Source organism: Phaenicophaeus curvirostris, chromosome 5 (genome assembly GCF_032191515.1).
Source record: "Phaenicophaeus curvirostris isolate KB17595 chromosome 5, BPBGC_Pcur_1.0, whole genome shotgun sequence".
In the NCBI taxonomy this organism is placed as follows: domain Eukaryota; kingdom Metazoa; phylum Chordata; class Aves; order Cuculiformes; family Cuculidae; genus Phaenicophaeus; species Phaenicophaeus curvirostris.
The window spans coordinates 90,422-103,294 of NC_091396.1; the positions used below are offsets into that span (position 1 = coordinate 90,422).

General features: G+C 63.1%; 1 protein-coding gene across 3 annotated transcripts in view; it reads right to left on the minus strand.

Annotated features, from left to right (window-relative positions):
* Positions 1-10,054, minus strand: part of CTNND1 (catenin delta 1) — a 28,618-nt gene extending 18,564 nt beyond the window's left edge. Inside the window, exon 1 of one of the 3 annotated variants that reach the window (XM_069857146.1) lies at positions 9,983-10,054. The gene's annotated coding sequence lies outside the window, so the exon portion shown is untranslated. The remainder of the gene's footprint in view (positions 1-9,982) is intronic. The other 2 variants (XM_069857152.1, XM_069857147.1) reach the window with 2 other exon arrangements.
* Between the last annotated feature and the right edge of the window lie 2,819 nt (positions 10,055-12,873).

Here is a 12,873-nt window from a genome sequence, read left to right on the forward strand (position 1 = left end):
TGCCCTGGGCAGCAGTACAACCCCGTGCTGTGCCCAGGGGTCCCGAAGCTGGAGCAGGTCCACCAGAGAGATGCCCCACGCATGACGCCTTCAGAGACGAGCCCCTTGCTGGTAGGGAGGCAGCCAACGCGCACACAGAGCTTCCCTCCACAGGTGCCCACCACAATCCTCCCTGCAGCCAGCGACTCCCAGACCTTGACCAACCCCTCCAGAGCTTTGCTGCCATGGGTGGCTTTGACACAGCATCTCTTCCCAAAATCTCTTGCCTGGAAAAAATAACTTTAAGGGCTGAGCCACAGCCTCCAAAAGCTCATCCGCACACTCCTCTGCAGGAGGATGGAATTCAGGCCTTGAAGGCTCCCCACCAAGAGGTGCTTCCCTGCTAGCCATGGAAAGATTAACCCTGGAACCCATATCAAGTCAGCATATGGGGAATTGTACACCACAAGCCATGGAGAATCGGCAAGACCTGGTGGATAAGACTCAGGCAGAAGGCCTGACAAGCAGCACCAGGGATCTCCAGCACACAGCTGGAGAGTCAGGTCCTTCCATGGCCCTGCTCCACACTCCAAGTCCCCAGAAAGCTGTCACCAAGTGGTCCTGGTATCCCTGGAGCCAAGGCTGCTCCCTCAGTATAGAGGATTCTGGTCACAGTTCAACTCCAGCACATGCAAAACCAGAAGTCACCTCTGTCCCCAGCCCAGGGAGGGGACGGGGACACGCTGGCTCCAACTGCTGCATCCTGGCCCTCCCGGCAGCTCCTCTGCCTGCTCATACCCCGGGGCACCTGCTCAGCAAATGGCAAGGTTTATCACAGAATAATGGAGTGTTTTGGATTGGAAGGGACCTCAAAGCCCATCCAGTCCCACCCCTGCCATGGGCAGGGACACCTCCCACTGGATCAGGGGCTCCCAGCCCCATCCAGCCTGGCCTTGAACCCCTCCAGGAATGGGGCAGCCACCCCTGCTCTGGGCAGCCTGGGCCAGGGCCTCCCACCCTCACAGCAAAACATTTCTCCCTAAGGTCTCATCTCAATCTTCCCTCTTTCAGCTCAAAACCATTCCCCCTCATTCTACCCCGGCACTCCCTGATCAAGAGCCCCATCCCAGCTTTCCTGGAGCCCCTTTTAGTACTGGAAGCTGCTCTAAGGTCTCCCCAAAGCCTTCTCTTCCACACGCTGAAGAACCCCAACTCTCTCAGCCCTGTTTGTCCCCAGAGCTGGATGCCTCCTGGAAGCAGCCCCTGGAAGGAAGCAAGTCCCTCACCAAACTGGCTGAGCTCCTGTGGGACAGCAGGAGCCCCGGACTCACGGGCAGATCCACTCCCCAGGTGGATGGGAAAGGACACACTGCCAGAGGAACTCTCTCCCACAGTCCTCAGCACCAACCAGACAAGAAAGAAGGCAACATCACTCCAAGGATTTGCTGTGCCCTATCCATCCGAGCGCCTCCGGCACAGCAGCTGGCTACCCACCCTGTGAGAGCAAACATCAACAGCTCTCAGCTCCGGAGTGCTGGTCCTCCAGAGGGAGAGAAACAGCCTCTTGGTTCCAGCTGGGACGGGTTCCATCCCGTCAGGATACACTTAGGAAGAACAGCAGCCCCATCAATAATTCAGGCCCATGATTGCCTAAGTGCCTGCAGTGCATTTTGCTCACTGGCTCTACCCAGGATCATGGCCCTGCTGCCTCTCTACAGGCTTCTGCTCACTCTCCATCAGCTTAGGGATAAACAAGCAAACTTCTCCAGCATCTACGCACCCCACTGAGTGCAGGTCCAGGCTCACGCATCAGCCCCTGGCTTGCCTGTGGTGGAAGCACAGAGGCTGTAGCCAAGGCGCGGGGTCTCCAGAGAGCACCCACACTCATTCCCATTGCGCTTACTTTTCCAACTCTGGTGCGATGGCAGCCGAGGGCCCAGGGGAGCCGGATTGGTGAGCAACAGAGAGCTCTGGCCATGGCTGCTTCTCTCCCACCACCCCAGAATGTGCCCACATCCCAAACTGCAGACCCCCACCATGGAGCAGAGGATAAGGAGGAATCTGCTGCCCGGGCTGTGTCCCCACGGGCTGGCTGTGTGAGCCAGCAGGCTGACGGTGCCCAGCCCTGCTGGACCCTGTGCATGCGGAGAGGTTCTCCCACCTCCCAGGGAGGGTGGTTCCAGTGGCATCCTCAGCCCTCCAGGGCAGGTCACAGAACGCAGGCACAGCGGACTTAAGCTGGGTGGGAATGGGCTGCTCCTGCAGGTGGGTCAGTCATCACCCCACGAAGCCGTGCCCAGGGTGCCTGGGGAAATGCCCAGAGCAGCCGCCTCAGGTGGCAGCAGGCAGGGAGTTGGCAGGGAGCCTCTCGCCTCCGCTCTTCGTGCCTGACTGGTCTGACTGGCAGTGGGACTGGCACCCAGGGCCACCGTGGCTGCCGCCCCCAGTGCCAGGGATGAGGCCATGTAGCTCCACAGGGAAAGGCAACTCCGGAGAGGGGAGTTACCTGCAGAGAGGCAGGCAGGGACGCAGCACCACACCTTATAAGGGAGAGGGCCAGGAGCCAGCCAGGACGATGGGGAGGCAGCGATAAGGGCCAGGGTGCGGCCACCGGCCCTGGATGGAGGAAGCAGCTGCATGTCCTTCCCTGCCTTCAGCGAGGGCAGCGGGGCCAGGAACGCGCAACCCAGGGATGGGCCTGGACACGGCTGGGAGTGTGAAACACAGGGGCGATCCGTGGGGAAGGGCCTTGTCACCAGACGGGTGTTGTCGGCCACCCCAGCAGGATGAGGCAGAGGAGCAGCACCGGGTCAGGAATGGAGGGCGATCCTGTTCTGCTGGCACGCCAGCAATCTGGCTGCGGGGCAGCTGTGTCCCACACACACGAGGGGGCCTTGGACACTTTGGACACAGCACTGAGGATCTCCTCGCCTCTTGGCTGGGCTGGACCAAGACCTGCAGGCCGGCTCAACCCTCCACATGGGCCAGGAAAGCTGCTGGCACCATCCAAGCATTAGGGAGGACGAGTGCCCCTCGCTGCAGGACAGTGGCCAGGCCACCAGGCTCCAGGTGGACGCCATCCACCCGCAATCCCCGAGCGGGACGGCCGTGGGGCCTGACCCTTCCCACCAGCAGCATCGTGCTGCACCCAGCGCCTGGGACAGCACAGCAGCCCCTTCCTGCTGGGTGACCCATCACGGGACAGCGGCAACGCTGGGGGCCCCAGCACCCCTCTGCCCTGGCCCTCGGGATGCGGGACCCATGTGCCGGCAGCCGTGCGGCACACAAAGGCGGCTCTCTCTCAGCTGTGGGAATGTGCAGCTGAGCGCTCGGTGGGGACAAAGGGATTTCAGAGCGCATCTCAGCCGGCCAGCCGCCCTCCCCCTGGCGTTCCCGCTTCCTGTCACAGTAGCGCCAGACCTCAGGGGCGCAGCAGCAAACAAACACCCACCACCGCATTCTGGGAACGCTTCCAGAGCATTCTGGGCAGGCCACGCTCCGCCGGCCAGCGGGGGCAGCCCCCCAGCCCGAGGGGCAGTTCCACGGCTCCTCGCTGAGCCCCAGGGATGGTGGGTGTCCTGCAGGGGACAGGGGCACCCCCATGTCCGCAGGGCTCACCGGGAGCCCTGGCGTCAAGCTGAAGGTCAGTGCTGTCCGCAGGCCCTGGCATCCCAGCAGCCCTCCCCTTCTCCCTGTCTCTCCCTCAGCCACGCTGGACTTTCCCACCCAGCTGCCTCTCTCTGCAGGGAAAACAAACAGTAGCCGGCTCAGATGAGATAAGGGCCATGCTGGCAGAGCCCAGGGAGCAAAGTCCACCCCTCCAAACCCCAGGCTGCGGCGCCACTAGAGCTGCCACCCTGAGCTGGGCATGGTGGAGGGGGCAAAGCTGCTCCGTGCCCCAGCCAGAAGCAGGATTGGCTCCTCAAGATGCCGCTGGCTGCCCAAAGCAGAGGCCGCAGCCCAGTGGCCACCATTCCCAGTAGGATTAAGGGCAGCCTCCCTCCACTGGGCCATGGCACGAGCATCCGCAGCTATAGCTGGTGCCTGAATCAGCCCCTGCCAGCAGAACCAGGGATGCAGAGCCACAAGATAACCCTGTGCCAGCCTGGCACCCAGACACATGGGTTTGGGTCCCCCTTCCCAGCACAGAACCTCTGCAGCAGCCCCTCACCCCTCTTCTCGGGGAAGCCACCCGAGATCATTTCCTCTCCTGACTCCACTCCAGTCACTGCTCAGAACGGTGCACAAAGGCTGGAAGTACAATGGGAATCAACTCCCAGCAGCACAGAACCCACAACACCGGGCTTGTCCGGAGAGCGCCCAGCTGAAGGCGTTCACCTTCCCTGCAAGGAGCATTCAAATCGCCGAGGAACCAGGACCAGCAGTAGGGAGCAGGGCAGGCTCCCAGGGCCCCTGCCCATCCAGGGGAGCCAGGGCACCTCTTCCCGCTGCCAGACGCACCACGTTCCCCTCGCTGGGCTCAGCAAACAGGCGGCGCAGGAGCCGTGCTGGGTGCGGGAGTGGCAGGGAGGGAACTGCAGAGATGAGGCCAAGCCGCCCTCACAGGGGCAGCAAGAGGAAAGTGCCCAGAGAAGAGGGACCCCTGGCCTTGTCTCACCCTGTCTGGACCAGGCTCACAGCAGGCTGAGTCACAGCACAGATCATGCGGGTCCCAGGCTAGAATCCCCACCTCAGTAAGGCACAACTCCACCAGGCACCAGGGTCCCTCCCAGCACAACTGCCTCTGGGCTCAGAGATGACATCAAGGGCCCTGCCAAGGGGAAAAATGAACGAGTGAAGGGAAGACACCAGAGAAGCATCAGGGCAGAACCAGGGTCTGCGTCCCGGCTGGGGAATGGGGCTGGCTCCTGGCAGACAGGTTGTGACAAGGTAACATTGAGCCTGCACCATGCTCCGAGTACCCATGGTGGGCACGGGCCGGCATAAGCCAATGCTCACATGCAGCGGCAAGGACAAAGGTGCTGCTGTTGGATGCAGGGACATCTGTCCCAGCCCCTTCCCCAAATCGTTTGCTGGTGCTACATCTCTGCTATCGGTCGCCAAGAAGCAGCTTCCCAGGCTCCCGTGCAAGCCAAAGGGAAGGAAACCTGTGTTTCCTGGTCAGACAGGAGATGACATAGTGACTTCCCTTTCCTGTAAATTTCTAAACATGACGTCCTGCCAAGGGCTGCTCCCTGCTACCCCCAGCCCACATGCAGAAGCCCTGGAACCAGCCTTGGCCACCGCGCCAGTCAGGGAGTCGGTATAGTCCCACCAGGAGACCAGACACCCAGTCAGTTTGCTGGAATTCTCCTGCTCTGGGGAACAAGGGCTCCTGGCCCATGGTGGTACCATGTTCCTGCCCAGGACTGGAAATGCTCAAGAAGCACAGGGTGGAGGACGCCATTTTCCAGCCCCCTGAGGACACAGCCGTGCCCACCATGCCCAGGAAACACACTTGTTATCCATGGAGCTGGGGAGGCACCAGTACCACGACTCCATGACTGCGAATGAGCCCTGCCACTCTCCCACCTCCCTCACACACCCCTCATCTGCCTGCACAGCTCCCCTCTCCCCCCAGCCCTCCCCAAGCTACACAGGCAGGACAGGAACATCCCTGGGAAGCCAAGACACAAGTGCCCCTCACGCCACAAGCCTGCTGCCGCGGCTCTGCTCCCCAGGACCATCCCAGGGTGGCTCCTCTCTCTCCCAAGGGAAGGGGGACACAGAAAGGAAGTGGCTTTCCCCTCAAGGCAGCTGCTGGACACCAGGCAGAGATTAAGGGAGAGCAGGTCTCCCTTTGCCACACCAGTGCATCCTGCAGGGAGATGCAGGGCACTGGGAGCTCCCTACCACTGAGAAAGGAGGGCTCCGGAGCCACCCTGGACCAGGTGATTCCCCATATTGGGGAGGATTCCCCCTCACAAGCACCCTCAGCCGCCCCCTCCTCCCCACAAACCCCAGTTAGCACAGTGGGATGACACCTTTCTCCCCAGAGCAAGTCAGCCTACCTGCAGCCGGAGCCAGGCAGGGCAAGCTGTGCAGCGTGCACCGACATGCTCGCAGGAATGCGTTACCCCACTGGGCAAGGGGCCTGCCAGCAGCAGGCAAACAGGACCGTGATCCACCCTTCCTCGTTGGAAAAACTTGTCTTTGCAGTTCCACACGCTCCCTCCCGCCCAGCACAGCCGCCTGCGCGCACAGACTGCCCAGCACCACCAGCTCCCCACCCCTACTGGGCCAGGAGAGGAGCTGGGAGTGTCGGCGCAGAAGCAGCTGAGGGATCTGGGAGCTCTTGAAGAGCAGCCCAGGCGCCATGTGAGATGGGGGCGAGGGGAGAACGCATCCACCCAGGGCAGCCGTGCACCTTCCTGCTCCTGGCCAGGGTGGGATCAGCTCTCCATACTCATCCCAAGGCCATCCAGCTCTTGCTCTTGGCTGGAGATCACCCCCCTCATCCTGAGTAACCCCTCTCCTACCCCAGAGATGCTTCCACAGCCACAAAGCCCGGTGAGGGAAGAGCAGCTCCTTCCGTTGCCCGCTCCGCCACGTCCCAGCTGCCTTCTGCCCTGCTCCACCGGCTCTCAAGGAAGCGGCAGGGGCAGGTAAGGCCCACGCTGCTTCCAGGTGCCGGCGCCCACACAGGGGGAGCAGGAAGCCAGTGAACTTTGAGCAGTGTTCACTGTAATTGGGGCCAACGCCCAGAGGAGTCGGAGCAGCTGGGGCTGGGATGGAGGCACAATAACAGCTCCTGCCCTCACATGGGGGAGCCTGGTAGAAGTCAGCCCACACGGGGCCAGCCAGGGAGCGATGCCCTCGCACCAGCCCTGGAGGGGCCACTGGTTGAAAAGCACTCCCAGGGCCACAGCACCAGCCAGGGTCCAGGAGAGCCACTTCCAGGGCTCAGACCCTGACCCTGTCCCCCCTGGACCGTTCCCTGCCTGTGCCAGGAAGCAGTCGCTCCCAGCCTGGTCGAGCATCACACCAAGGCTGTTTCCTAAGCCTGGAATCCAGTCTGGATGCCTGTGCACTCATTGACATCCCCAGAGCACCCACAGCCCAGAGCCACCCCCACCTCCTGTCATGCCTGAAGGCGGGGGCTGCAGTTTCCCAACAGAAACTCCATTCTCCCGTATCTGGCACACGGACTGTTAAAATCAAACATATGGGGAAGCACCAGCCTGGGACAGGACCTCAGGCCCAGGCTGGCCCAAGTATTTCCACAGCGGGCAGGGGCTCTGTGGTGCAGTCTCTGTGGAGCTGCAGCACACGGTCAGGGACACGGGAAGCTCACAGGCACCTATGGCTCCTTTGTCTCTGCCTCCTGGCAGGAAAGCTCATTCCCTGAAGGTAGAGGAAGCCCAAGATTGGTCATTCCCACCTCCATCCAAGGCCACTGCACACTGGGTGTCCCACTGCCAAGCCCTGACCTACAGCTGCTCTCTGCTCCAGGCTGGAAAACACAATAAGAACAGAGATGCCGGGCACCCTGATTACGGCAGCGTGTGCTCCCTCATCGCTGGGTTGTCCCCACGCCCAGCAGCCCCCTCCGTGCTGTGTGGTTTCCTACAGGCAACCACATGGAAGCAACATCCCTCATGGGGAACATCTACACTTCCTTAATGGGGAAAAGGAGCTGGAAGCAGCACTACAGGAGGTGCCCGTGGCACCCACTGCCGCCCCAAAGGCCCCTCCGCTGGCTGAGGCCACACGGGAACGGGACAGAGCAAGCTGATGCTCCGAGAGATGTCCCTGCCCATGGCCAGGGGTGGAACTGGATGGGCTTTGAGGTCCCTTCCAGATGAATCATTCCACGGTTCTATGAAATCAATCTGTAGGTCAGCCCCAGGTGGAGAGGGGAAGCGGAAGGACAGGGACGGGCACGCCTGCGCTGAGCCAGCACCCATGGATTAGCAAGGAGCACAAGACTAGCAGAAGCCAGATGGACTCATTGCCTGCTGCTGGGAGTTTCCAGCACCAGAGCTGGCTCCACGGAACAGCTTCCCCCAGCAGCCTTCTACTGGCAAACGAGAAGGTTGTGGCCACCTCGGGGAATCAGAGGACTTTGGTCAGGAGACGCTAAATCCAGCCCCTTCCACCAGCCTCACAGGAGGTGCATTTCTGAGCTCTGCGCCAGGACAGCCTCCGTGCCAGCCCAGCCCTGTGTCACAGGCGGGGAGCACTGAATCACCCATCAGGTTTGGGGTTCACCACCCTGTCCCAGCACCACCTCTGCCTTTTATGGACCCAAACCAGCCCCGCAGTTCTGCTCCCCGTGAGGCAGAGATGGAGGAAAATCACAATGCTGCAGGGACCTGGGGTTTTTAGAGGAGGAAGACCTCTGTGCTCCCTGGAGATGCTGTCCCAGCCAGCAGTAAATGGGGGACAGCTAAGAAACTAAGAGATCGAACCCATGCTCTCCCTTGGGACACAGATGCTGGGAAGCCAATTTGGGAAGCCACTACCTCCCAGGCACAGCCCAAGCTATGCTGTAATTTTCTGGGTGTTCTAAAGCCACCCCAGCACGGATACAATGGATCAAGGTGTTATCTCCACGCCAGAGGCTGGAGGAGGGAAGAAACGAGAGGCAATCCAGACACAGGGAACCGGCTGCGCAGTCTGGGCTTCACCATTCCTGACTCCCAGCCCATGTTTAGGGAAGGGATGGCCCGCAGGGCTCCTCAACCACAAGGATCGAGGCCTGACCTCCAAGTTGGAAGGGAGGTGGCTCTCCCCTCTGCAGCAGCCCAGGCAGGCCTGGCACGCTCCACTAAGCCAGCGCCTTCATCCTCCCACTCCTTCCAGGAAGGCCCCACACAGGATTCCAGCAAATGCTGGACATAGCGAAGGACAGTGGTGTGCATGCAACATGGTCCTGGCCAAGTTCAGATCAGAGGAAAAGGAACAGCTTTTATAAACTGCCCGTTTTCCCTTTAAAGTGAATAAGTAAACATGGGCAGGTAAGCACATATGCAGCAGGAAAGCACTGGGAGTGGGATGGAGCTGCAAGGCAGCTGCGGGCAAGACTTCTGGCTCTCCTGCCTGGGCACTTTCAGGCACAGGAATTCCCGGGCAGGCTCTGCAGCCCCTCACACAAAAACATGAGCCACAGGGAGCAGAGACAGAAGCCTGCGAGCCCCCAGGCAGCCGCTCACCCCGGCCTCGCCAGGTCCAGGAGCAGAGACGCAATAACAGAGGCTTCAGCACGAGCTGGGACCCTGGGACCCAGCGCGTTCAGGTCCTGGAGGTGCCGAGACCCCCCGCTCCCTGCGAAGCCGAGGATGCCTGTTCCGAATGTCACCAAGGAGCAGGGCAGGGACCCCCCAGGGAGGCGCCAGGCGGGGCTGCGGGCAGACACCGCACCGCCCGGGCCGCCAGCCGCCCCAGCGCCGGTCACCGAGCCCTGCCGGTGCGGGGGGCAGGCCCGACACCCCGAGGGAGCTCCGCCGTCCGGGCTGCCTCGCTCCCAGCCCCGGGACACAACGGAGCCGCCGCCGCCCCCGCCGCCCCGCAGCCGAACCCCGCAAAGCGCCCCGGTGCCTGCGGCCCCCCGGGGGACACCGGCTGTCCGAACAAAGGCGGCCCCGGGGCCGCGGGGCCCGGTCCCCCCGGGGCGGCGGCGCGGAGCTGGCACACGGAGCCGCCTTTGTTCGGGCGGCAGCACCGGGCGGGGAGCGGCCCGGCCGCCTTTGTGTCGCCGCCCGCGGGCCCCGGCGGCCCCGGCCGCGACAGCGCCCCCGCGGGGCCCCGCCCGGCCCCGCAGCCCCCGCGGCACCGGTACCGCCGGGGAAGACCGAGTCCCAGCCGCCGGGGAACCGGGGCCGGGGAGGGGGGGGGGGAGGGCGGTGTGCCAGCGCCGCCGCTGGAAACCGGCACCAACCGGAGCCGCCGCGTCCCGGCTCGGCGGCACCGGGGAGGGGACCGGCCGCCCCGCCGAGGCGCGAGCGGGGCTCGGCCCGCACCGACCGCTCCGCCGTCCCGGGACGGCGCGACCGGGACTTACCGTGGCCGGGCTCCTCCGCGGCGGGGAACGCGGCGAGGCGGGGGCCGCGGGGGCGGCGGCAGCGGGAGCCGGGCCGGCGCGAGCTGCGCGGAGCCGGGGTGAGCGGAGCCGGGCTGGGCTGAGCGGAGCCGGGCCGCGCCGCGCGCCGCTCCCGCACCTAAAATGGAAGTTGGAGCCGCGGGGCGCGCGGGGCGGGGCGGGAGCGCGGGCTCCGCCCCCGCGTCAGCGCACGCCGGCGGGAGCGCGCCCGGGGGGCGGGGCCTGAGAGCGGAAGCGGCGCGGTCAGCGGGGGGGGCGGGGGGGGGCGGGGGGCAGGGTCGGTGCCCCGCGGTCTGTCCCGGGGGGGTCGTAGAATCACGGAATCGCCAGGTTGGAAGAGACCCACCTGATCATCGAGTCCAACCATCCCCATCAATCACTAACCCGTGTCCCTCAGCGCCTCGTCCACCCGGCCCTTAAACCCCTCCAGGGAAGGGGACTCAACCCCCTCCCTGGGCAGCCTCGGACACTGCCCAATCACCCTTGCTGTGAAGAATTTTTTCCTAATATCCAGCCTAAACCTCCCCTGGTGGAGCTTGAGGCCATTCCCTCTCGTCCTGTCCCCTGTCCCTTGGGAGAAGAGCCCAGCTCCCTCCTCTCCACAACCTCCTCTCAGGGAGTTGCAGAGAGCAATGAGGTCTCCCCTCAGCCTCCTCTTCTCCAGGCTGAACCCCCCCAGCTCTCTCAGCCGCTCCTCGTAAGGCCTCATGGGGGTCTCTCCATGGGTTTTGCTATGGGGTGCACACCCCCAGCCAGGCCTGGTCTCAGCGGGATCTCTCACGGAGCAGGGCTCCGACGCCACAGCGCAGCTTCCCGGTGCGGGGGGACTCTGGGTCCAGCCCAGCTCCACGGCCCCTCCGGAGCACAGGGAACGTGTGACCCCATCCATGGTGCAATCTGCGGGATGCAGGGACACACAGGCTGTCCCCACCCAGCTCTCCCCTGGGCCTTCAGACACGCTGGCCCCACAGTGGGAGCGTGGATGGTTCAGAAGCCCAGGCAGACACGGGAGGGCCAGCGGGGCCACAGGCAAGCGTGGCAGAGCTCAAACGGGCTGGCACACAGGCACGAGGCCCCTGGCACAGACACACGGCGTCTCTGCATGCAGGGAACCGTGCTGCCCTCCCCACCGGCACGGAGAAGCAGCCGGAGGGACCTGGGGCAGCACAGGGACCCGGGCAGGAAACCCAGACATGAGGCATAATAATTGCACTCAACCCTGTCAAAACGCAACCGCAGAAGGAGCTGAGCTCGGGCAGAGGTGGCTGCGGGCACCCGTGCCTCAGTGCAGGAGGAGTTCCCTTCCATAGGGAGGGGAGGAGGTGGCGCGGAGCCTTCCCTGCCCCTTCCCACCGCTCACTTGGCAGGAGTCTGGCTCCAAGCCCTCCGAAGGCGACTGCCTTCCGCCTCTGCCCTGGGCTGGCGGATCGGGCGCTCCCGACTGCTGAACCGTGAGACGGCGGCGAGGGGAAAGGGCTGGGTGGAGGCAGGTGATTCCTAGGGTAAATATGCACTGTGAGGTGCGGTGAGTGGGATAGCAGCCTGCTGATCCCTAAGGAAGGTCATTCCAGCTGGGGCAGGGCTGGACACAAAGAGGAACAATGGGAGACGTGAGATTCGGTGCGTGTGAAGGGCACATTCAGGGAGATTATGGGGGAGTGGGACCCCCAGTCCTCCCTGGCGCTGGGTTTGTAAAGGGATCATCCCAGCTGCTGGCTGCAGGGAGAGCTGGCTCCTGCCCCTCCCAGGAGGTTTCTCCTTTCCATCTGGGAGCTGAGACCTTCACCCCATGCCCCTTTGTCTACATTGCCACCCAAAGTGCGGGAGTCGGGGGGCCCTCTTGGCCCTCTGCCTCAAGTAAGAACTGCTCCCAGACCACAAACAATCCTTGGCTGCCCTTCCTCCTCTTCACCGACCCAGGAAGGAGCGTGGGCGCATCCCCCAGGTCCTGCGGGCAAGGAGAGACAAGAGGTGGTCTAGCAATTCCTTCTGGGAAGGAGAGTCCTCACCTGCCTGTCTCCAGGACGTCCGACACCTCCCAAGGGATGGCACTCCCTCAGGGAAAGGCGTAGGGACACCTTGCTCCTCCGTCCCCACATCCCACAGGTCAGCAGGATGTCAGGGTGCACGCATGAGCCCCGCATGCTCCCACAAACCCTTGGCTCCTGACATGGACAACAGGGAAGCGGGCTGCTGGCGCAGAGCAGCCTCCTTCTGAGCTTGGTACCCAATCAGCACAGAAATCCACAGCCTCCAAAGCCTCTGGCTTCCCCTGGGACGAAGGGCACTGCTGCCAATGCCTCTGCTGGCTCTGAGCTGGAGTCAGAGCTCCTTGAAGCCGGGCGAGTGCTCCTGAACCCGTGGGCTGGAGGACAGAGCTGGACAAGGTCTCTCAGTGCATCACAACTGAGTCAGCCCTGCCCGGCAGCCACTGGAACGCCCCTCAAAGCACATGTACTTGGGAAGGCAGGATGAACCAGAATCCTCTGTCTTCGGCTCATCCAGCAGCTGACCATGTGCCTGTCTGAATGGGAGAGGATCCCGTCCACAGCTTCCTTAGAAGAGGAGATGTGTTACCAGCATAGGGAAATTTGTCCTCTTTTACAGTAATTACGAGTAATCACATCTTGCACGTCCCCTTTCATCCCAGAGTGCTGCCTTTTCCTGGTGAGACATCCAGAAAACACGGCTACCCCCGGAACCGAGCAGGACAGCTTGTTTACCAGACAGATCCGCTCTCCCTGGCAGAGGACGGCAGGAGGAAGGGGAGGCTGCTGCCTCCGGGCCCAGCACAGACAGCTCAGAGATGGCCTGCGTTGTTCTAAATCAGGACAAGACACTTCCGCAGCCCC